General features: G+C 30.9%; 1 protein-coding gene across 4 annotated transcripts in view; it reads right to left on the bottom strand.

Moving 5' to 3' along the window:
- Positions 1-24,163, bottom strand: part of SOX5 (SRY-box transcription factor 5) — a 446,382-nt gene that overhangs the window by 383,489 nt on the left and 38,730 nt on the right. The gene's annotated exons all lie outside the window — the stretch shown is intronic.

Raw genomic sequence — 24,163 nt, forward strand, 5'->3', positions numbered from 1 at the left:
TCTGTGAATAACAAATACTGTTTGCTATTTAGAGGAGGGGCGGGGAAGATAACATTAATAATTTCTTTTATTTTTAAAAAGAAAAACCCAAAATGCTTGCTATCATCTGGAATTTGAGTTACATTAAAACTGAGATTATTGTAAAGAACAAAAAAATTAGTCAGTGATAGCTGATCTTAGGAGTTTCGTATTTATTACTAATACCACAAATATTTTAAATGTTTCTGAAATTTTTTCATTTTAGTGGCACTTTCTAGGTTTGAGAATTCTTTGAATCCTCTATTCTGGAACTTAATTCTAATTTCTGAATTGTAAAAGATATATAATAGGAGATATAGTAATATTTTAATTTTTAAAGCTAAAGACAGATTACTCAAATATATATTCTTAGAATTTATGTGCTCATTACTAGAAATCCAGAAATTAAAAACAAAAGAAAACCAGGGGAAAAAAAAGAATATTTTATATTAAAATACTAAGGTTGGTATTGTAGAGAGCTATATGATTCTCCTTCCCCACAAGATAGACAAGAACATTTTCTTCAAACTTTGATGAGATTCAGAATATTACTAGGAACTGGAAAAATATATAGCAAAATATTTAAACATAAATGTTAATATTTCTCTAAGTAAAAGTTTTAGAGAGAAAGGGGATTGAGATAACACAACCCAAGACCTCCATCAAAATATTTAAAATTAACCCAATCTTGAAAGAATAAGGAACCCTGGATACATGCATGCATACAGATACACATACACACACATACACACATGCATACAGATAAAGAAGATTAAAGAATACTTTTATCTCAGAACAAAGAAAAGGATATAATGAAAGAATTCTTTGCTTCAAGACATTAAAAATACTATAAAAAGTATTAATCTCTGTTCTCTCATTCCTCATTATCACTTAAAGATGACCTTTCTGTTATATATTCCTCCCTCATCCCTATTTCATATAATGAGGTGATTTTACTCTTTACCAAGGCTAACCCCTCTACTAGTTCAAACTACCCCTTCTGTTATGCCTACTCTTATATTAATTCTCAGTCTCTCCTTCTTTGCTAGCTTATTTCTACAAACATGCACATTTATCCAGGAAAAAAAAATAAATTACAACAAAAAACCCAAAACCTTTATATGATCTTTCCATCCCTATTAACCATCATTCTGCATCTCTTCTACCCTTTGTAGCTAAATTCCTTGAAAAGCCAATCTAATGGGGATACTTCCCCCTTTTCTCCTTTCACTCTTTTATTAATCTCTTCCAGTCTGGCTTCCAACCTCCTCATTTCACCCAAACTCTCTCTAAAGCTATTAAAGATCTCTTAATTGCCAAATGCAATGGCCTTTTTTTTTAAATTGTCATTCTCCTTGACCTCTTCTCTCTCCACAGCCTTTGACACTTGATCACTCTTCATGGGTACTCTCTTCTTTCTGGGTTTTCAAGATACCATTATCTCCTGGTTTTCCTCACATCTAACTGACTTCTCCTTTTCTTCCCCTTTGCAGGATCCTCCTCAGATCATCTCCTCTAACCAAAGATGTGGTTCAGGGTTCTGTCCCATGCCTTCTTCTCTTCTCTCTCTCTATACTTCACTTAGTGATCTCATTAGTTCCCACAGAATTAATTACCATGTCTATACCACTCTCTCTGTTGACCTCCAATCTCCAACTCTCTCTGTTGACCTCCAACTGCTTTTTAGACATTTCAAACTGAAAGTCCAGTAGACATCTTAAACTATGTCCAAAATGGAACTCATTTTCTTTGCTTTAAACTTTCTCTCTCTTCCTGCATTTTCCATAACTATACAGGGCAATACCATCCTTCCGGTCCCTCAAGCTTGCAACCTATGAGCTATCCTCACTCTCTCTCTCTAGTTCCCCCCTCCTCCATATTTAAATAATTGCCAAGATCTGCTGATTTCACCTTTGCAACATCTCTCAAATATTCACTTTTCTCTCTTCTGATACTGCTACCATCCTCATATATAATCTGATCACATCACACTTGATTATTGCAATAGCCTGCTAGCAAGTCAGCCTCCTTCAAGTATCTCTGGGCTCCAATCTATCTTCCCTTAAGACACTAAAGTGGTTTTCCAAAAGTACAGGGCTGATCATGTCATCCATAAACTGCAATACATTTCCTATTGTTTCTGTTAAATTATATGTTTATATATTTAAATACCCTGCTTAATCCTTTAAAAAGTCCTTTATAACCTCATCCTCTAAATCTTTCCAGTGTTCCTACATCTTATTCCTCCAATATGTACTCTTTGATCCAGTGACATTTAGCTCTTTGGTTGTTCCATAGCAAGATACTCCATCTCTATGTACCTGGCATTCTTTCTGACTGTCTCACAGTCATTGAATACTCTGCTTTCATGGCTCTGACTTTGCTCTAAATCCCTAGTTTCTTTAAAGTCCCATCTAAAAGCCTACTTTCTACTGGAAGCCTTCATCAATCCCTCTTAATTCCAGTGCCTTCCTTCTATAGATCCTGTAAATAACATCTAATTTTTAAAAAGTAACCTCTAAAAATGTAACCACTAAATTAAAAAAAAAATAACCTCTAATTCAAAAGATACTTCTTTCAGTGAGTTTATATAATCTAAAAATTATGTTTTTGATCAAAGAACTTTCAAAACAAGTATTCTAAAGTAAGTTATGTTCCAATAGTCCTTTCTAGTCCTGATAATGCTGGATTTTATGATTGTCTAATCCTTACTCTAATATTCCTTAATCATTCTCTCCCATATCCTATGAGGAATTGCCTTCTTTCAGTGTGGAGACTCTGAGACTGACACTTTCCTCTGAGATGTCAATCATTCTTATCTAATACTTTCTGAAATTTTTAGGTGACAGTGTAAAGCTTAAGGTCTAGGATTGCAAGGCTGATGGGTGGGACAAAATGGGAATTTTCTTTGCCTTGTTATCAAAACAGGGTGGAGCAGCAATCTATCAGCATTATACTCTGCAATAAAAAAGGGTAGAGTAGAATATTTGGTCTCAGAGAGAAATTTAATATGGCAGGAAAAGGCTGGAAGTTGAAGTCAGAAGAACTGAATTCAAATTTTGGCTCTGTCAACCACTGCTGAACTTTAATTAATGACTTCCTCTCTCGGGATCTCAGTTTCCTCACTGGTAAAATGAGGATCCTAGATTCAAAAGTCCTTTCTAGATTAGATAGTCTATAAAATTGAAAATAAAGTTCAGTTAGAGAGTTCAGTTGTTTAGTTTAGCCTTTATCCATTTCTCTGTCCAATTAGGAAGGAAAACCTGTAAGAAATCTGCATAAAGTCCCTACTCTTATCCCAGACACAGCTGGGCAGAGGATATTATGAATCTGAGGCTCTTTTTATAAAATCACTCTAGAGTATCTGCGTAAGAAGACCTCAAATAGAAGAAGCATGGGTGCCAAAGAAACAGGCAAGCCAGACTCTAAAGCTAATAGGAGATAAGAAAAAGGGAGCAAGGGGTGCTGGTTCAAGACTGAGAAGTAACTCTCAGGGTTTAAGTCCATGTTGCAGGCCTTCCCTTATCCCCTCCCCCACAGAATCTTAGAAAAGGAAGATTATTCACCAAGTACCTAATACAACCTGTAGTTGCAAACAAATGTCTTGTAGAACATTACCAGTGAAGGGCTGTGTAGCCTTTAATAGAGAACCTCTTGGTAACAGAAAGCTTATGACTTTATAAAGTAATCCATTCCACTTTAGAATGGTTCTCATAGCAAGAAAATTCTACTTCTATTACTTCTAGAGTGAAATACAAACTCAATTTGGTATTTAAAAACTTCAACAAAGTGTTTCTGCCCTATGTCTCCAGACATTTCTTTTAAAAATGTTAATGATGGCCTTTGCGTTTTATTCCATGGTTATTTCCTGATATTTTCTTCCCTCATAAAACCCTTTCCTATAACCAAAAGGAAAAAAAAAATAAAGAAAACTGACTGACTACCAAGACCTTGTTTGACAGCATGTAATAAATAATAACTGCCATTTATCTGGTGTTTTAAGGTTTGCAAACTATTTTACAAATAGTATGTTTTATCCTCACAAAAACCTACTTCCGTAGGTGCAATTTTCATGCTCATTTTATGGATAAGGAAATAGAAGCAAGCAGAGTTACAGTTACTTGTTCAAGATCACACTAGTAAATATCTCAATCCAAATTTAACCTCAGATCTTTATAATAGTATTTCATACTGTATCTATTGCACAGTGAGTGTTCCACCATCCAGGTCTACTAACTGTCCTGAAAGGAGGGAAATGTGTTTCCTCATTTGTTCTTTTCAAACTCTCTCAGTTCCTTTTTCTAGATAATTTCATTTATATTATTTATATTACATTACATTACATTACATTATAACTTATATTATGTTTTGGTTCTGCTCTTTTTGATCTGCCTTAGTTCATAAATGTCTAGACATGCATTAATATCGTATAATTGAAAGGGACTATAATAATTTTATAAGTGGGGAAATTTAAACTCAGAGAAGACAAATGACCTGATCAAGTTCATATATCTAGTGACTGCCAAAGTGAACATCTGAATCTGGGTCCCCTAATTCCAAGTTTAGTACTTGGCACCATATTTTTACTATCATAACTGCTATTCATCTTTTTTTTGCCAAAAAGGACCAATGATATCATGGGGTGAAGTCTTGAAAAGCCCTTGAATTACATTTAAGTGAGTCAGAATTGAGTAAAGTCCTCATTCTCATTCTCTTTTCCTGGGGCATTGAAACTAGTGGCAGTGGATGGTCTTAGCATCCTCCATGCCTGCCAAGTTCTAAGCACTCCATAGCACCTGCTTTTGCTTCCTTCATGGCCCTTTGAACAAATTGTTTTCATCCTCCCATTCCATCAAGGAAAATCTTCCCACACTTGGGGTAGATATCTCCCTAATTAGCCGACAGGTTCGTGGTTACTGTTGATTACTCTCAAAATGGTTTTGCTATCTGCAGAGATAGTTTACTTGTGTATGATCACTGCACATGCTATAGCTTCTTGGAGCTATAGGTAACGTTTGGATGAAGGAGGACACCAAAGGTGGATGAGCAGTCCTGACAAAAGTTTTTAGGGTATTAAGAGAGGACTAGTACTTGTGGTTTTACGGTATGCCAAATAATAGTTATTAATATTTATATAGAGCTTACTCTGTGCCAGACACCGTTCTAAGCCCTTTTCAATTTTTCTCTCATTTGATCCACACAACAGATAGGTAACAACCTTTCAAAAAAATCTTGTTCATGTCTTGGCTCTAGTACTTACTAATTATGTGACACTAGCAAATCATTTACTTGTCAGTCTCAGCTTCCTCTTCTGTAAAATCAAGTCATATTTGAACTACCTACTTCACAATTATTTTGAGGAAAGTAATCTTTAAACTTAAAATAAAGCTCAGGTATGAGCTATTATTGTTTCTCAAAATCCCCACCATTTCCTAGATAGAAAGGAAATACTCTTTATTCTAGGAATACAATAATGGCATTTTATATAGCTAAGTTGAACAGATTTTTTCAGTTTCCGCACCCAAAAACCATCAAATTAAATTAATTCCTAGAAATATCTAGAAATATTAACTTTGAGAAATTTCAAAATCTATCTGTATTTTCAAAACACTTGATCAATTTAATTACCTCTACTGATTGCTATGGAAAGTTACAAAGATCAGGTTGCACTTGGCATATTTGGGATTCAATATGAGAGAAAATTTAGAGGATGAGAAAATAGTTTCATCTGAAATACATTTCATATAGTTGATAAAACATCTCCTGGAAAGAAGGGAGAGTTAGAAATACCCAACTCAAACAATTTGACCTGACAATAAATTCCTTCCCTTTCTTTCCTGTTCATGATGACTTTAGTTTCCTCAATGCCCAAGTGTTCCACTGGTTCAGATGGACCAATAGAACATCTTAAAGTTCTCAGTATGGGAAAATACTATGAGAGTATTTATACCATACAGGAGACTCAGGATGATACCACAATTATTAATTAAGTAGCAATCTTCTAGTGTTTCCTACATGGATACATATTAATTGTGTCATTCTTATATCATCTCTATACCTTCCATTATATTTTTAAATGAAATTTGGCTTAACAGAATCCATACAACTAGGTGGTACATTGGGTAGGGATCTGAACTTATAGTCAAGAGAGACTTGAATTCAAATCCAGTCTCATATATTTCTTAGCTTTGTGAGCTTATGCAAGTCATTTAACTATCTCGCTTTTCTCACCTGTAATATGTAGATAATAGTGCTACCTCTCAAAGTTGTTGTGAAGATAAAATGAGATATTTGTAAAGGAATTTGAAAATGTTAAATGACTATATAAATGCTAGATGTTATTATTGCCCCATTAGTCAAAAAAAAAAAGTTTTCCTCTAACACTTTTGATGTGAAGGGATTTTGAAAGTTCTATTCAATGTCTTTCAATATACCTCAGAAGTAATTCTAAATGGTTTAAAATACACATGTGGAGACACCAAATTTAAATAAATTAACTAAAATTTATAGTTAATTTTTGAAAGTACTTTAAATAAGTACCTTGTATTACAAAGGAGTAGTTCTCAAAGTGTGGTCCAGAGAATCCAGGGGGCCTCTGAAACCATTTCAAAGGATATACAAATTCAAAATTAGCTTTTATCTCAAATATGGCAAATATGTATTGTAAAGGGCTGAAACTCTTGAGTCGATGCACTGAGGTTGGTTTGTGCACTTAAAGCTAATTACCGATTGGACAATACTCTATAAGCATATGCTTAGAAAATGGCCCTTCCCACTATCTTGTGCTGACTTGACAACTGGTGTATACAGAGAATTGTAGGAAGGACTAGGGGGTGGAGTAAGACTAGCCAGGGTCCTTTTTGGTGGTAGACAAGGAAGAAGGAAGGTCTTGGAGATTCTGCTTCCATCCAATTCAATCCTATCTCTAAAGACCAAGAATAAAGACTGAGGACTTTTGCTTATCCTGACTCCTGCTGATTCTAAAGTATCCAGGGTGCTTATGCGGTCATCACAGTGTATAAGTATAACCCACAAAAATAAAAACTCTTTGACAGATCTTCTTTCATTTTGAGTAGTATAAGGGTACCAAGAACAAAAGTTTGAGAACTGCTATTCCAAAGAACTATCCATAGCTATAGATTTTAGAATAAACTGCCCTTTTAATGTATATTACTGATTAATTTACATTTATTTCTGACAATAATAACACATTGGCATAGAACTTTAAAGTCTGCAAAACACTTTCTACACAGAAACTCTGTGATTTATGAAATAGCATTAATTCCCTGAGTAATTTTTTAAAAATAATATTGTTATTTAGTCATGTCCAAATCTCCATTATCCTATGAGAGGTCTTCATGGTAAAAATACTAGAATGGTTTGCCTTTTCCTTATCCAGCTCATTTCATAGATGAAGAACTAAGCTAAACAGGGTTAAGTGACTTGCCTAGAGTCTCACAACTAGCAAGTATCTGAAATTGGATTTGAACTCAGAAAGATAAGTCTCCCTGATTCCCAGCCCAGTGCTTTAAACACTATGCCACCTAGATGCCTTTATTTTTATAACACACATTTACAAATATGGAAACAAAAATGAATGTTAGTCAACTACCTCATGGCTACTTAATCAGTAAGTGTTTGAAATGGGACAAAAGGGTGCTCCAGCATTTTTCTATTATGCCATACTATATTATAAAATGAAAAAGATGAAGGGAAGGAAACAAATTATTTATTAAGCAGCTACTATCTACTATGCACTACTTCAAATGGTTTGCAGATATTCTTCCATTTCAAAATGAAATGGAATTCTACATTTTGAATGAAAACAAAAAGGTTTGTATTAATTTTTTTTTTCTCTCTGAAAATTTCAAAATTTTTCCTTTACCTAGTTGACCTTCTGGATGGATAGCTTCTGATTCAGAGATTAATTAGAATGCTAGGATATAGTGCCTTCTGCTGGTTATTCTCTTTGAATGACAAGCTTATTTGTAGTCGGAATAACACTTAGAAACGTATATCAAATTCCACCTGACTGATAAAGCCTTTCCAGATTATTCAAATCTGAAGGGAGCTCATCCATCTTCTTACATATAGCATTCAGTCTATACCATGCATTAACTAATTAATTATACTCTACTTTACTTGATCTTAACTATACATTTAATTATATTATAGCATATGTATATGTATATGGGCTAAGTTCTTTTTAAAAAATATATTTTATTTGATCTTCACAACAATCCAGAAGGTAGATATGATCATTTCCATCCCCCCCCCCCCTGCTTTTTTACAGTTGGATAGAGTCAAATAGAGGTTAAATACCTTACTCAAAGTCACAGATCTAGTATCTGAGCCCTAAGTTAAACTCAGAACTTAATGACTTTAGGCTTAGTGCCCTATTCACTTTGCCCAATAGTTGCTTCTAACAATTGCCTCTCATGTTGGATGTACATATTTATTAAATGGAAGTGTTTGTCAAATTTATTACCTAATGACATACATACTAATTGTTAATTACCATTTTTAGTAAATTCCTAGAGGCCAGCGCTATATATTCTACAGATATATGTATTATTGTAGTCCCCAACATAGGACTAGCATACGATAAAATCTCAATACATATTTAGTAATTTAATTCATGGTCATATCCTTAAAATTAAGTCTTCTTAAGAACAAAATTAAAAAATAAAAAACAAAACAAAACAACAACAACAAATACCAAGAAGGCAAAATAGTAATGACAATGTATATAACATGCACTTGAAAGAATTCAATCCAGAAAAATTTCAACAAGTAATTGTAACTAGGAAATAGAAAATGGACATTTGGAATGACGTGGTCACCAATTATAATAATTCTGTAAAGAACTTTAATTGATCTAAATCTACTGTCATAGTAATATGAATAAGAATGCTGAAAGGCCATTGGCCAATAAACATTTGGCTTAATTGACAAGTCACAGGACAATGAAAAGTAACATTAATGTAGAATACAAAATTATTTGTGAAATCTTAGAATACTTTGAACAATAGTGTTCTATAAAATGAAAAGAAGCAAAGGAAGGTAAAACCAACTTAAAGTAAGACATCTCAGGGCATTTAAAGATTAAAAAATAGTAGGACAACAAAAAGAAAAAAACAGAAAAGATCTCTAAATATAATTATAAAAACAATTTTTTATTATCAAAGACAGGGGAATTTCTATACTTGAAACTATCATTGTATTTCAGTATATGCTTATAAAAGAGGAATAACTGGCATTAAAGTAGATAGAGGCAGAGTCACCAGATTGTCATAAAAATGTATGTGTATACATACATATATGTGCATGTATATAAATATATGTTTATATGTAGACATGTATGTTTTATAAATTTATATGTGCATATATACTTATATGGGTATATATGCACATAGATATATATGCATGTGTGAGTATGTGTATATGTGTATATTATATATGCTTGTGTGTATGTATATGCATACATACATACACACAAATATTACACACACACACACGAACAAATAAAACAAATGACTGCCATACAAGATATTTGAAGGTGAGGAAGGTATTAAAGGGTGAAGGAAATTTTTTTTCAGAAAAAAAAATCTATAAAAGTTGATTTAGAAAACAGTGACAATTACTAAGATATATGTCTATTCTTTCAGCTATATGAAATCACTGTATGAGTTACCTTTGTGTGTACTGAAGAGATCTTTGAGGTTATTAACAGAGAAAAAACTTTTGTATACTATATTTAACAATGGACTGCTTTTTTTAAACACTGAGAAGCGAAAGAAGTAGGAAATATGGGTCCATTGAGCTTTCTGCTTATTAAATTTTTTTAAAAAATTATTTGATAGAATCTGCCATGCTAAAAGGTCTTTTCCAATAAGATATCTCATAATCATATGTCAAAATCATTTAAGATTCCTTGAAAGACATAACAAATAAAATAATCCTGTTCAATGATTCTCTGATGACCATTGTGATGGATATTCAAACAAAGATACAAATTAGAGTGGATTTTTTTGGTCCTCTATTTTATGGGTGATATCCAGTGACCAAGCACTGGAAAATCACATAGTTTCCTAGAAGAAATCTGTAATCATTCAAAAGAATTTGATTCAACCTATCATGCAGAAAAGTTCAACTAGTTAAAGACTGTCTGTTGCCCAGATTATGGCATGTGTTTGAATGAAAAATTTATTGAGCTTATCCAAAATACATGAATACTTTGTGACAGTATATGTGAATAAAAATTGGGCCTGGAATTGAAAAAGCAGAAAAACGGCCTAGAGTACTTTCAAAAATTTAATGTTTCCACCAAAATAAAGGTTCATCCTGTTAATTCCAATATTTTACCAGTATGACCAATATTTACTGTATGACAGCAAAAAAAAAAAAAAAAAAAAAAAAAGGAATATAGCAGTCCTCTAAAGAATTAAAAATGAATTATTTTATAGAAGCTGATGGACAGTCCCACTGTGGATATAAGTGGCTACAACATATAAACAATGGAAAGGTTCAAAGAATAATGGAAATAAAAGATTATTGTAGGAAGAGAATGATAGCAATGAGATGTTAGACAGAACATATAGGCATTCTCATATTGGACTGATACTATCAGGAATAAACAAATAAGAACAATAAAACAGAGTGTAGAACCCCTGTAGAGAGCTTGTTGGAGGTCATGGACAAAAAGTGTATAGGAGAGGCAATCATGGATGGATTTGCATCTATATTGTCGTAGAAAAGACCCAAATTTTTCATGATCATGGATGAATTTGAGTACTTTAAGATATTTATGTTAATACTAAATATATATTTACATGAGAACATATGATGATAATTATAGTTAATGTTTCCATAGTGCTTTAAATTTTACAGAGTATTTTACACATTTTGTCTTATTTGTTACTCATAATAAAGGGTAGGAATTATTATCAGCCCCATTTTATAGATATATTTCCAGAGTTATACTACTAGTTACTGAGAAAGATCTTGCTGATGTCAAGTAGAATATTCCCTGTGTTATCTAAAACTACATTGTATTTTTTGTTCCCAAATGTTGCTATTCTCTTTTCTGTTTTATATATCGAATTAGCAAAGGTGTAGAGAAATAATATTCTATCTAGAAATTGTTAAATCAACAATTAATAAATATTTATTGAGTTTCTTGTATGTGTAAGTCCCTTATATAATGCTGTCAAAGGTAAGATAAGATAATACCTCTAATATTAAGGAGTTTGCAAAGTTAACATATACATACATGAAAATATAACAGGACAATAAAGTGAATGAATAAAGAAAATTAATAACTAATAAAATTATTTAATGCTGCAATAATACAGAAGAGGAAGTATGTTCTAGCCAACACATTTTAAAAGCCTGGATAAAGTAGTGGAATCTGAGTAGGTTTTAGATGACCTGACAGATTTAGTCAAAGAACAGAAGTAAGAACATTCTAGGAAGGAGGAATAGCTTGAGTAAATAAATGTATAGGAAAACAACTCTAAGTATATGAAACACAAACTCCTCCTATAGTTTTATAAAAATGGAGAACATTTTATGAAATGTGATCCTATTATCTGACATATACTTTGCACTCTATCTATAAGTACCTCTCAAAAATTCACATACAACAATTTCTGTATTTTCCTAATTTTTTCCTTAATCACATATTTAATATCTCTTCATCTTCCTACTAGCTGAATATACGGCATTGAACTAATCTTCCTTACTATTCCAAGAAGTGAATAAAGATATCTACAAAAAGAAGAGCTTTATAAGCAAAGGAAACAATTTTAGCAATAATATAGGTATAAGAACAGCATTAAGCATATTCATGTGGGTACTGTATATTAAATACAGATGTACAACAAAGATTATATTTTAAATAATATCCAGATGCTATTTAATCAATTTTAGACACTTGTATTCTTTAAATCTTTAAATCATTTCTATAATTAAAAAAACACTTTATCATTAATTTTGACATAATGTATGCCACCCCTTCTCATAACTTCATTTTTATCAAGTTTTTAGTCTCATGACCAAGTTCACCAAACTAGAAAATATTAAAAACTATTAAAATTACACACAATTCATGGAAGCATGAAGCTATTCTATATGTTCTTCATTTTATATTTTAGCTGAAAGAAGACAAACAATGCCAAATGTATAAATAGCTAGGTATTATATATGAATGACAAAGTAATAAAAATAGTTACTTATGACTCAATCTACTTAAAACATCTGTGAATGAAAAATATTCCACTTAATCAGCAGAAAATAGATTCTTTATTTGAATATGAAAGGTGAGTTTGTTAATTAAAAAAAAACAGCAACCATTAAAAAAAACCCCAAAACAAAGAAAACATGCTTTACCAAGATTTCATGGTTAACTGAATAACAAAACAGAGACTGATCCTTTGTTTGTTCTTAATTATCACCAGGATATGTTATAAGTTTATATCAAGAACTTCATTAAGCATATTCTTTCTCCCATAATGAATAAGTAGTACCAATTTTCATTCAAATACAGCACTTTTCCTTCTATTACAAACATCAATCAACTAACAGGAATACTTCAAATATCTTTGTTTGGCTACCCAATAAAATAGTAATGGAAGGGTAAGATAAGATGAATAAATAAGAAGCCAAAAGTTGAAGTGCAGAAACAGAAAGGAAATGACAAGGAAGAAACTCTTTATAGATTTGATTTGATATATGATTCATGTTTTCAAAGAAATCTGCTGCATTAAATTACATGTTCATTATTGTACTTCCCTCCCTTCATTTAATAATTATTTGTTCCAAATGTTATCATTACCTTAAAATTAAAAGACCACAGTAAAAAAATCACAAAACTTTATTCACCATAGTATTCAATTTTAACTGAATTAACTTTGGTTTAATAATACCAAAATGTTTATATACAAAACACATACACTATGTTCAATGAAGCATTTTTCATTTAGAAATGAAAAATATGAATGTCTCCAAAAGTGCAAAAACATAATTTGTAACTTACTTTATAATAATTTATTTTCCCATATCTATCATATGCAGAAACAGTAAGACCTTTTTCTTTTATTTTTATTTCTCCACATTCTTTTCTTGCTTTTTCCTTTTCTTTTTTTGGTTTCTTTCTTTCCTTTCCCCCCTTCCTTCTCTTTCCACTTCTTGAGAGAGTAGGATTCTGGGAAAATTACACTGACTCAAGCATCAAAAGACATTAAGACATGCTTCAAAGAAATCACAGTTTCAAGGGATCTCAGTTTCCTAATCTGTCAAAATAAGAAATTTGAGTTATATTGTCTCTGAAGTCTCTTTCAGTTCTAAATCTATGACTCATTACTTTCCTTTCTATATCTATTTTTAGTTCCTATCAATTCCTATTTTTCTTCCTTTATTTTCTCATATTTACTTCCTTCAGTTGTCTATACATTAAAGACTTTCAGTATTAACATCACCAGCAAGGTGGCAATGTAATTGACCTGTACCTCTTCAACCTGAAATCTTAAAAAGAGGGAAAGATTCACCAAGTCTAGTTATTAAAATTGAATTCACAAAATAAGACAAACATTTCACAAAGTGTAAAACAAAAACAAGCAACAACGAAACTCTCATAAAATAGCATATGTGAAAGTTAATACTTAAAGCTTCCTTTCATTATTCCCAATCTTAGTCCATTGAACTCATGGTAGGCAAGTTTCAACTAGAGGTATCCCAGACTGGTTTATGAATTTTGCTTTGTGCAAAGTAAAATAAATGAGACCCTAAAACTCCTAGGGGATCTGTGGGGAAGAAAGAACATCATTGCAACAGGAGAGGAATGACAAGTTTTGAATCAAGTAATTGGGAATAAAAATATTAAAAATTTTGAAAGACAAAAATTCCCAGGGAAAAATACTAATTTTAAGCCTTATTTTGAAGTGGACAAAGCAAACAGTGAAGCTCATGAAGATAAAAGGAAAAGCAAATGGAAATTTTAAACAAACGAAAACCCACATATTATATAAATATTTTAGTATGAAGGAAAATGAATCCAAAACCACAAATGTAAAATAGAATTCTGTGAACTCCCCAAATATTGGAACATCAAAAATATTTAAACAAGAAATAAAGCTTTCAAAAAATTAGGCTAAAATTTAGGTAGAAAATTAAATTTCTCAAAACTAAACTTTAAATATGAGTAATTTAGAAGATATACTCTCTTCAAAGTAGTAGAGGCTTTGAAGGAGAGTAAGAGAATTGCAATTCAACAATACAGAAATAAAAAAAAACAAAACACTTTTCAGAAGAGAAAAATATTCATATAAATGTCATATGAACAAAAGTAACTGATCTTGAAGACAAGATTGGGTAGTTAGTTAAATTTAGTAGTTAAATTTCAGAATTATAAGATCAAATAACAAAATTTACAAGCCCCTAGGGAAGAAAAACCTTAAATTATATAGGAATGTCAATTTAATTATACAAGATTCCTTCATAGTCATGAGAAATCAGAGAATATAATAGACTAAAATATTCTAAATTTAAAAGTTTCTCCAATTTTATCCCCAAATAATATGTCCTATCAAGCTGAGTTTTGAAATCAATGAAAACATATTTACCTTTCACAAAAAAAAGAGGCATTCTTGCTCCTTTCTCCAAAATTTAAACAGAAAGAAGCAGACTATTTTTAAAGGAAATAATTTAAATTGGAATATATTTAAAAGAATCATAAAGAACCAGGGAAAGAGAAGTGAAATTCCATGTACTAAATTTCAAATTTGATTCAGTATTTGAAGGATGAGGATAACAAAGTAGGAAGTCACTCAAGAAAGGAAAGGAGAGACAAAAGGCAGATGAGAAATAGAACTATGTTCTTTTGATCCAAGTCCACAGATGAACAGAAAATGGATAGTCATATCTTTTTAGTCTTGCAATAAAAGTAAGGGAATTGTAGGAAATTAAGGCAAAATCATTGGAAAGAAGACTGTAATATGGGGGATTCAAAAGATCTCATGCTAAAAAAGAGAAATAAAAAATGCCACCAAAGAACATTCCCCTGGAAAAAGAAGGCTTATTTCTATGATGAGAGACCAGGGTCTGATAATGTTTCAATATTAGGAGCATAGGCATAAAAGGCAACAACCATTATTGAGCAAAAGGTCTTTTCCCCATGAATTCATCCTAATACAGTTGAGAGAATGTTTTAGTTTATTGAGACACAATCATTCAGAATTATAGGTGAATGGGATATAGGTCCAGAGAAAGGATAACCTGAACTTAAAAGAAATGAGTTTGATAAGGACAGGATGTAGGACTAGGGACCATCATTTAGGGTAGAGAGTTATTTTTACCACATCATATTATTAATTCATTAATGGATATTTCTAATAGTGAGACACTATATAAAATCACCCCTAAATACATAATAGTAATGAAGGATAGGGTGAGAATAATAAATGGAATAATAGAAATTGGATACAGAAAAATTTCAAATATGGAATTTTAGCAATTCTTCCTCTTATGGGGAAAATAGAAAGAACACAGAAAATTCAATAAAAATCTAGTCCATAAGTGAGAAAAGTTAGAATAGACTCAAACAAAAAAGAAGTTAGAATAGATTCAAAGGGGAAAAAAATTACAATATTAAGTAAATGAAAAAAAAAAGAAAATGATAGCTCTTTACAAAATAATTGAAAGTAAAATGTTGGAAAATTGAAAAGGGGATATTTTGGAACACATTATCTAAGCAAGGAAAGGGGAGGGCCTTTCAGAAAAGGGGAGAAAATCTAAAAAAAAAAGGAAAGGAACAGAAGGGATATGATAGTCTATAATAGAAGAATAGAAAAAAATTGGGAATAAAATATAATCAAATTTTGATAAGCAAAACTCAATGTAGGGATGGTAAAAAAGGATGGAATAAAATCAATTCAAAAGTATAAACATGAAAACAATGAAATAATAACAACATATTTTTAAAATTCAGCATAACTAACTTCAATTTATGCTGTGTATCTACTTAATTCATAAAGCTATGTTGTCATCAATGAGTTAGTCAATGCAAATTCTCAGGAATCACTGTATCTACATGATCTTAAAACTTGTTTCATGACTTACCTAACTGTACACCCTATTATCTGACATTTCGCCACCCTTCCTTATGCTCCTTTCCTGCACGTGGCTTTCCACTAATTGCTTCATGGTCAATTATCCAATTAATATCACAGTTACTACTTGAAAGATTGGGTAAATTAAGTTTTCCTATGATCCATTCACTATTCCTGTAACTTCTCAAAGCTAAATATTCTTTTAAGACCACTACTCTGTGGTATTCCCTTCTACTAATATGAAACATTAGCTCTTTGAGATCAGGAATTATCTTACTTTTGTATTTATATTCCCAGCACTTAACACAGTGCTTGGCATAGAAAAAAGTGTTTAATTCATTCATTAATTCATTTATCCACTCATTCATTGGACAGAAAAAAAAACAACAAAAAATGAAGAAATCAATAAAATAAGACATTTACATCAAAAATCCATTTAGAAAATAGAATAGTCATTTAGGCTAAAAAAAAAAAAACCAACTAAAACGCATAGTCATGGGAGAATATTTCTATATTATATGAAAGAAATATTATTTTAAAGGGAATATCCTAGAATCAATCAATCATTAGGTTTTTATGAAATGCATACTACATGTTAGGAGCTATGTCTATTTCATATATTCTGGGGTAAAACAAGGGTAATTATCTTCTCACCATTATTTAACATAATTCTAGAAAGGCTAACAATAAACATAAGTCAAGAAAAACAACTCTTTTAGCAAAGATGAGACAAAATTATTTCTTTTTGCATACTACATGATATTTTATTTAGAAATCTCTAGCAATGAATAAAAAAATTAATTTCATCAATGACTTTAGGAAAGTAGTAACATACAAATTAAATGCATAAAATTATTACTCATTTGAGTGGTCATAAGAAAGCAGGGAGAAAATGACAGAAAGATAAATCCCTTTTATATATAAAAATATCTGCGAGTTAATGTAACAAGACATTAAAGTTATGTCCATGTATTCACACACAGACATACACATAAGCTTTCTACATGACAATTACTAAAGTAAACAGAAAACAATGCAGAAAAAGTGTTTATTCTAGCGACTTATACAGTATGCCACAATACTTTATAAAGAACATGAAATCTAATGTGAATAATAAAATATGCTATGATACACATATTTCTATGAGGAAGTGAATGGAATTCTTTTAACAGTTATATCTAGGAAAATAATTTTTAGCCAAAGTGAGGGATAGAGAAGACAAATAGTATAAAAATCAATTTCATATAAATAAAATTTAAAAGTTTTTTTTTTTACACAAAATCAAAGTAGATAGGATTAGAGGAATATTTTAAATTAGAGAAAATCTTTGCATCATATATCTGATGAATCTCTGATATACAAATATGGCCTTTGTATGAGTATATGTATATGTATGTAACACACACAACTATATTAGACTAAAAACCATTATTTGGATAAGTAGTCAAAGGATAAGAAGAATTAAATAAAAAGGAATTGCAAACTTCAATTTAAACTCTATAAATAAGGGATAAGGAACACTAATAACAAATGCAAATCAGTATAACTATGATTTTAAGTTTTACACCCAGACAATTTTCCAAGATGGCAAAGGATGGAAATAGTGAAGTGCTACAGGAGGATAGGTACAATAATAAGTTATTAATGAAGCTCAGTTTAGTCTTTCCATTCTGGGAAACATTTTGGAATTATGCAAAAAAGTGAATTAAATGTTATATACCCTTTCTTCAACATAGAAATCTATGACACATCTGTGCCCTCAAGAAGTTCAAAGATAGATAATAGTTTATATGTGTGTGTGTGTGTGTATAAATATTAATTAGCATCATTTTATGGTATCAAATAAATGAACATTAAATAGGTACATATTAAAATGAATTCTTGGTAAACAAGTTATAATATGTTGATGTGATAGAATATTTTATGTCAAAAAAGAATAAATACTGAACATTTTGATAACCATAAGAAGATTTATATGAATTGATGTAGAAAACATGGAAGAAAAAAATTCACACAATAATTACAAAATACAAATGGAAAGAATGAAAAAATAAGAAAATGTTATTATAGTGGCCAAGCTTGGTCTCAGTGGTCAAAGAGATAAAAAAAATATTCTTCCCTTCTTTCACTAGAAATGAAAAAGATTATAAGGATAGGGATGGAACCATTAAGATTTATGTAAAATACAGTGTAGTGGTTGACATTGATGAAAATTTTGGAAAAAAGAATGGATGAAGAGAAAGTTAGCAATGGAAGATTGGGGCATATTTGGAAATGTATATGGTATGAAAATATTAGGCACCAAAATGACCTTTCAAAAAACTTCCAAAATCTTACTAGTTATAACTTGCTTATTACTTTCTTGAATTAAGATTTGTGATTATAAAATAGCTTTAGGACAGGTTTCTATAGTTATGCATAATGAAAGTCAGAATATTCTTTAAAAGTTTCCATTCAAATATAAGCTTTGTCATTTTGAGAACTTCAAATACATAGTATGAAGAAAGAAAATTTATGTTATATCAATATTGTAACTACACTGCCTTTCCCCCTTTCCCTTCTCAAGAATGGCATTGTTCCGGTTTTGCCATAACTAGGCATGACAGCACCAGACTGGAGTCACATGGCTGGTTTCTGAATCAGCGTGAAAGTACTCACCTCCTGAGTTTCTCCAGATGCTAGTCTCCTTATGAGTACAGCTGAGGACTGAATATTCATATACTCATTCATGGAATATATCAAATCCAAGGAAAAGTTAGGGATTATAGGAAAAAGAAAACCTAAAGAAAGTACTCAAATTCTTCTACCTTGGAAAGGATCTTCTTCTAAGGTAGTCAGAAATGAAAAAAAGTCTATTTTATAATTTAGACCAATATTTATTTGGTCCACATTGAACATGGGAAGAACTATGGATTTTGTTTTCTATATAAATACCCATTTATCTCTCCTAGTAGACTTGTTATGTATATAAGCTATTTGTTTAGTATCCTCAAAATCTGAAGCTCTGGACTATCTATGAGTGTATGCATATTTATGCATGAAGGATTTATGTGAAGATTCACTGAAACAAGGGCAAGAATACATTTTAGTCTTCTACCAGATCTATTGCTGGCTAGATGAATATACTTTTAGAGAACAGTTGAGTTTCTATTATATTATTTTAAAAATATATGTGAAATATACATCAGCATATATGGGAGTTTGGAATATACATGTAGATAATGAGGAAGGTTAATATAAGGGTAAAGCATTGGAATGCCTGTGTTAATATTACTAATAGGTGGTTATACAATTTTATTTTTCTAATTTTTTTCTTGGTAGAAGTATGTATAGAATCCATATTGAGAATTATAGCACAGATCTTTAGACACCTTAAAAATCACTGTCAAATGTTACAATATTTTCCCTGTTTGTATATAAATTGACTTTTTTTGGTTTACTGATTTGTCCTTAGATATAACAACCAATGTTTTCAATTTACTGAATGATAAAGGTTCTTGAAGAAAAAAAAATTAATATGTAAATTCTTAAATGTCCCTCCTGCAATAAGGAGGCACTAATCTGTTAATTATCCCTCTATATGAAGATAAATTTATTAACTTTTAAAATTCTCTAACATAATATTCCTCTGTGATAAGTGTTTCAAAAATATTAATTTGTTCATAGATGAGTGATACATTACAAAACAATCTGAACATAATTTTTGAATTTATTGCTGCATGACTTCTTCCCTAAGGCAAAAAAAGAGAGAAAATGGAAACTGCTTCATTTTGAAGAGACTCACAAGCAGTAATACTTCTGATGCCTACTTCCAAAAGCCAACTTTAGGTCTTTATTAAACTTCCATATTTATTATATATTTTGGTATAGTAGAAGCAGTGGATGGAAGAAGACTCATTCACCAACCTTGACTCTCAAGCCTTTTCATCTTTGTTTCCCAGACTACATTTGCTGACAGTCCAATTTGTTCATACAGACCAGGGCATATATCAAAGTTGATGATGGGCATGGCCAATATTTTTAAAAATATTTACATATTTAACATGTGCTTCCACTTTTATTAAGTTCCATATTTTTCTAGTGTATCACTGTGAAGATTTTGAAGTTTGAGTTCCAACTCCATTTTCCATAAAAGTTCTCTGGTTTTTAATTGCAATAATTTTAAGTAGCACAGTACTTTTTGATTATACATTTTTGTATTATTGCAGAACTATACATAAATGTATATGAACATATACATGCATATGTATATAGTAACTCATAAAATGCTTGGTCTTATGACAGATGAAGGCAGTTCTATACTAAATATGAATTGTATGTCTATATTATAATTATACTGTATGTTATAAAAATCTATTGTATTATAAAGCATTTATTGTCTATCATATTGTAATTTTTATATCTTCAAATATACTCTATATTCTGAGACAAGAAAAAAATAGCAAAGTTTAATATAACTTTCTGTAATGACACTTTGATGTTCCTAAGGAGCACAAGTAGTTGAATGAGAAAGTATATAGATTCTTCACTTCCAGAATCTCAAGGAAAAGCACATATCTCTTCTTGGCTCTCTTCCTCTCTTCTTTCTTCCTTCTTTTCCCAACTTTCTTCTTATTTTCTCTCTCTTCATATTAGTGATTTGCTCTAAACACATTATTCTCTAATGAAAATAACCTTTGGATAGTATATACCTTGAAATAAAACTGATGATATATTTAAAATATTTACTATCTAGTGACAATAAAATAATAAGACAATAACCCGGTTATTTATTTAACCCGGGTTATTTTAATTTCTTCTGTTTTCAAAGGTCATTTTGAAATCAAGGAAATTAAGACAGCTAAAACAATCCTCTTGTTAGTGCTATTATTTTTTTTCCTTGGAGAAAAAGAAATGTGAAAGTGGGCTCACAGCTAAGAGAAGAACATCAGAGTTAGATTTCTTGAGCTCTGAGCTCCAGTCTCTGTAGTCCAAGACAAGAAAAGGATTACAATCCTCTTTCCAAAGAGATTACAACCCAAAGAACCTTGACAAGGAAAGGGTTATGTGTTGCAATTGATTGCTACAAACAGATCTATTTAGAGATTACTACTTTCTTTTCTATTCCCTATACAGATTTAATGGAGCTTGGTTTTTTACAGCAGCTATTGAAAAATACACAAAATTGAAAACATTTAACTTATTAAAAACAGACAGCTTACAATGTATAGAGACTACATGCCATTTACTGCTAGAATTGCTCTCATTGCAGGAATATAGAGACACTAAATAAAGACAACACTTCATAATTTAGACTATTTTCTAAGAAGAGATATATCTAAAATTCAGTCTAAAAAGCTCACAATTAAGTGAAACATTGCCAATGTAAAAAATAGTGTCAAATGAAATAAATTTTTATCAATATAAAATCCACAAAGTGCAAGATATAACTAGTATTGATGTTACAGAAATATTGACATTGCCCATTGGTTCCTCTTTTGCCAGAGTCTTTGCTTGAATTAGTCCATATTAAATCCATAAGAATACTTATTATTTCTGACCACTAATCTCGTCTTCTTTACTTTTCATTCCTTCCCCCCATTATTCTTGCTACTGTTAGCATACTCTCTGTTATTAGATATCTTTGTTTCTTAAAGTTTTTTTTTTTTAAGATACACTGGTACTATAAAATGTTTAAAGAAATATATTAGATAAATGAATAAGAACTTTACAATAGAATCTGAATGACTACTAATATATCACGTAATATTCAACTTTGAATTCAGGAAGCACTGAATATCCATGCTAGGCAGAGGAGATAAAAAACAAAATCAGGTTTTACCTTATAAGAGTACAGAAACAACAGGCGATTACACAAATAAGAAAATAAAATATATTTATATATTTAAAGTAATGCAAAATGTTTGTAGTGGATGGATAATAATAATTGAAGGAAATTAGGAAAGTTTCTTATAAGAGGCAACCTTTGAGTTGAACTTTAGAAAGATCAAGGGATTCAAAGAAATGGAACTCAGTGTGCCTGGATATTTGTAATTAGTATAGAAAGACAGGTAGGAGCAAGATTGTGAGAACCTTTATATACCAAAAGTAAGAGTTTTTATTTTATCTTAGAGTAAAAAAAGAATTCAACTTCTAGAGAAAGTCCATGTCATGGTCAGACCAAAGTTTTAAGTACTTTTCAATTTGACAGTCAATTAAAGTATGAATCATAGGAGAGGAGAGAGAGGAGAAATTTGGATCAGACCAATCAACTATAAAGCTATTATAGTAGTCCAGTTTAGAATTGAGGAGAGTCTGATCTAGGATATTGGCCAAGGAACAGAGAAAAAGGTTTGAATTCAAAATATGTTATAGAGATAAATGATTCTCAATTGGAACTGACTGGATATGGGGGATGAAGAAAAGGAAATAGGTAAGGATAATCTCAGAATTAGGAAGCTAAGTGATAAGGAGGATGATGGTATCTGTAGGACAGGGAAGTTCACAATTACTGGTAAGCTTGTGGGAGAAAAAAATAAGGTATATTTTAGAAAGATTGAATTATAGAAGTCTATAAAACACCTAGGAAAAGATGTACAGGAGGCAGGACTATTGCTCAAGAGAGTGAGGAGGGCTTCACCTGTAATTTGTGTTATCTGTACATACATGATAATTGAACCCATGGGAATTACTGCCATAGTAGAGTGAAGAAAAAGAAGGCCCAGAAAAGAATTCTTAAAAAGGTAAAATGTATGTTGAGATAAAACTAATTTTTCCCCAAAATTACAATAAAACCTTAGATTTAACATTCCTCAGAATTTCACAGGAACTAAAATTAATGGCATCATTAAGTCCCATGTTTTTCTGAAAAGCATTTCCAATTAGTCTTTTGTACGAATTAGCTTCTATGGATAAATATACATATATGAACACCTTGTCACATTATTGATGAGAGTCACTATAAAAAGAAATCCTAGCAAGATTGTAGAGGATACTTAATAACAACATAATTAAATTTGGAATGAGACCTCCAATCATGATATTTTTGTTCCTGTTGACTCCATTATTTGATGGAGCAATAAACAGGTCATTTAAATAAACTGGTTAACATGTAAATAAAACAAATGTAATATAACTTTTATTTATGTGCAACTGTGAAAGATGAGATTTTATTTTCATTCAATAATGAAGATTCAAAAATGAAGAACTAAAGCAGGTAATAGTTAAAACAGTTAACAGTTAATCCAAGAAATATTTGTCATGCCAGGAAAACTCTGAGACAAATCTATTATTTGACATTGTATAGATACTCTATCTTGTTTTCTATTGTTATATCACAATATCCACAGATTTTAAAAATGATCCAGATCTGTAATCCAGTGTTGTCAAAAAACAAAGTTAAGAGATAACATAGAGGAGGATGTTGAACATATTGACCAAAGACTAATATTACAAGGATAAAAGACTCAATTGAGAGATATTATATTTTATGACTATTTTATTTTATATACTAGCTTTTTTTCACTCATCACCCAAAAATTCTCTCATCTACACCTTCACCAAATCAGAAGATTTCATTATTTAAAGAGGTAAAACTTCCCCTCAAACATTTAAATGCAGCAAATTTGATTGTGAGATAGAAACAGTGAAAGATTGGAGGCAAGGGCAAGTGACAGTATAAATGTGAGTATGCTGCAGCCCTATGAAAATAGTTTCTTGTGCTAAAACTCAAATTATGCTAGGCCTGGTAAGGAATATTAAGGACAACAAAAGGAGTGTTTCTTTTTCTTTTTTCTTTATTATTTTTAACCTACATTAAGGAAAATAAGAGAGGCAAAACTTCTGCTTTGCACAGATTGGATGATAACTATCAATAGAGATATGGTGATGAAGTTCTGTTGTCATCTTGCTTCTCTATGCTACCCAGGAGAATGAACTTTATTAGAAATGACAGGATAAAAGTGGCTAAGAAAACACTTTACAATCTTTAATAAATTCAGATCACCAAACCATTGTAGAATGGCTAGTCAAAGAGATGATTAGAAAGGAGATAGCATACG

Source organism: Sarcophilus harrisii, chromosome 5 (genome assembly GCF_902635505.1).
Source record: "Sarcophilus harrisii chromosome 5, mSarHar1.11, whole genome shotgun sequence".
NCBI lineage: Eukaryota > Metazoa > Chordata > Mammalia > Dasyuromorphia > Dasyuridae > Sarcophilus > Sarcophilus harrisii.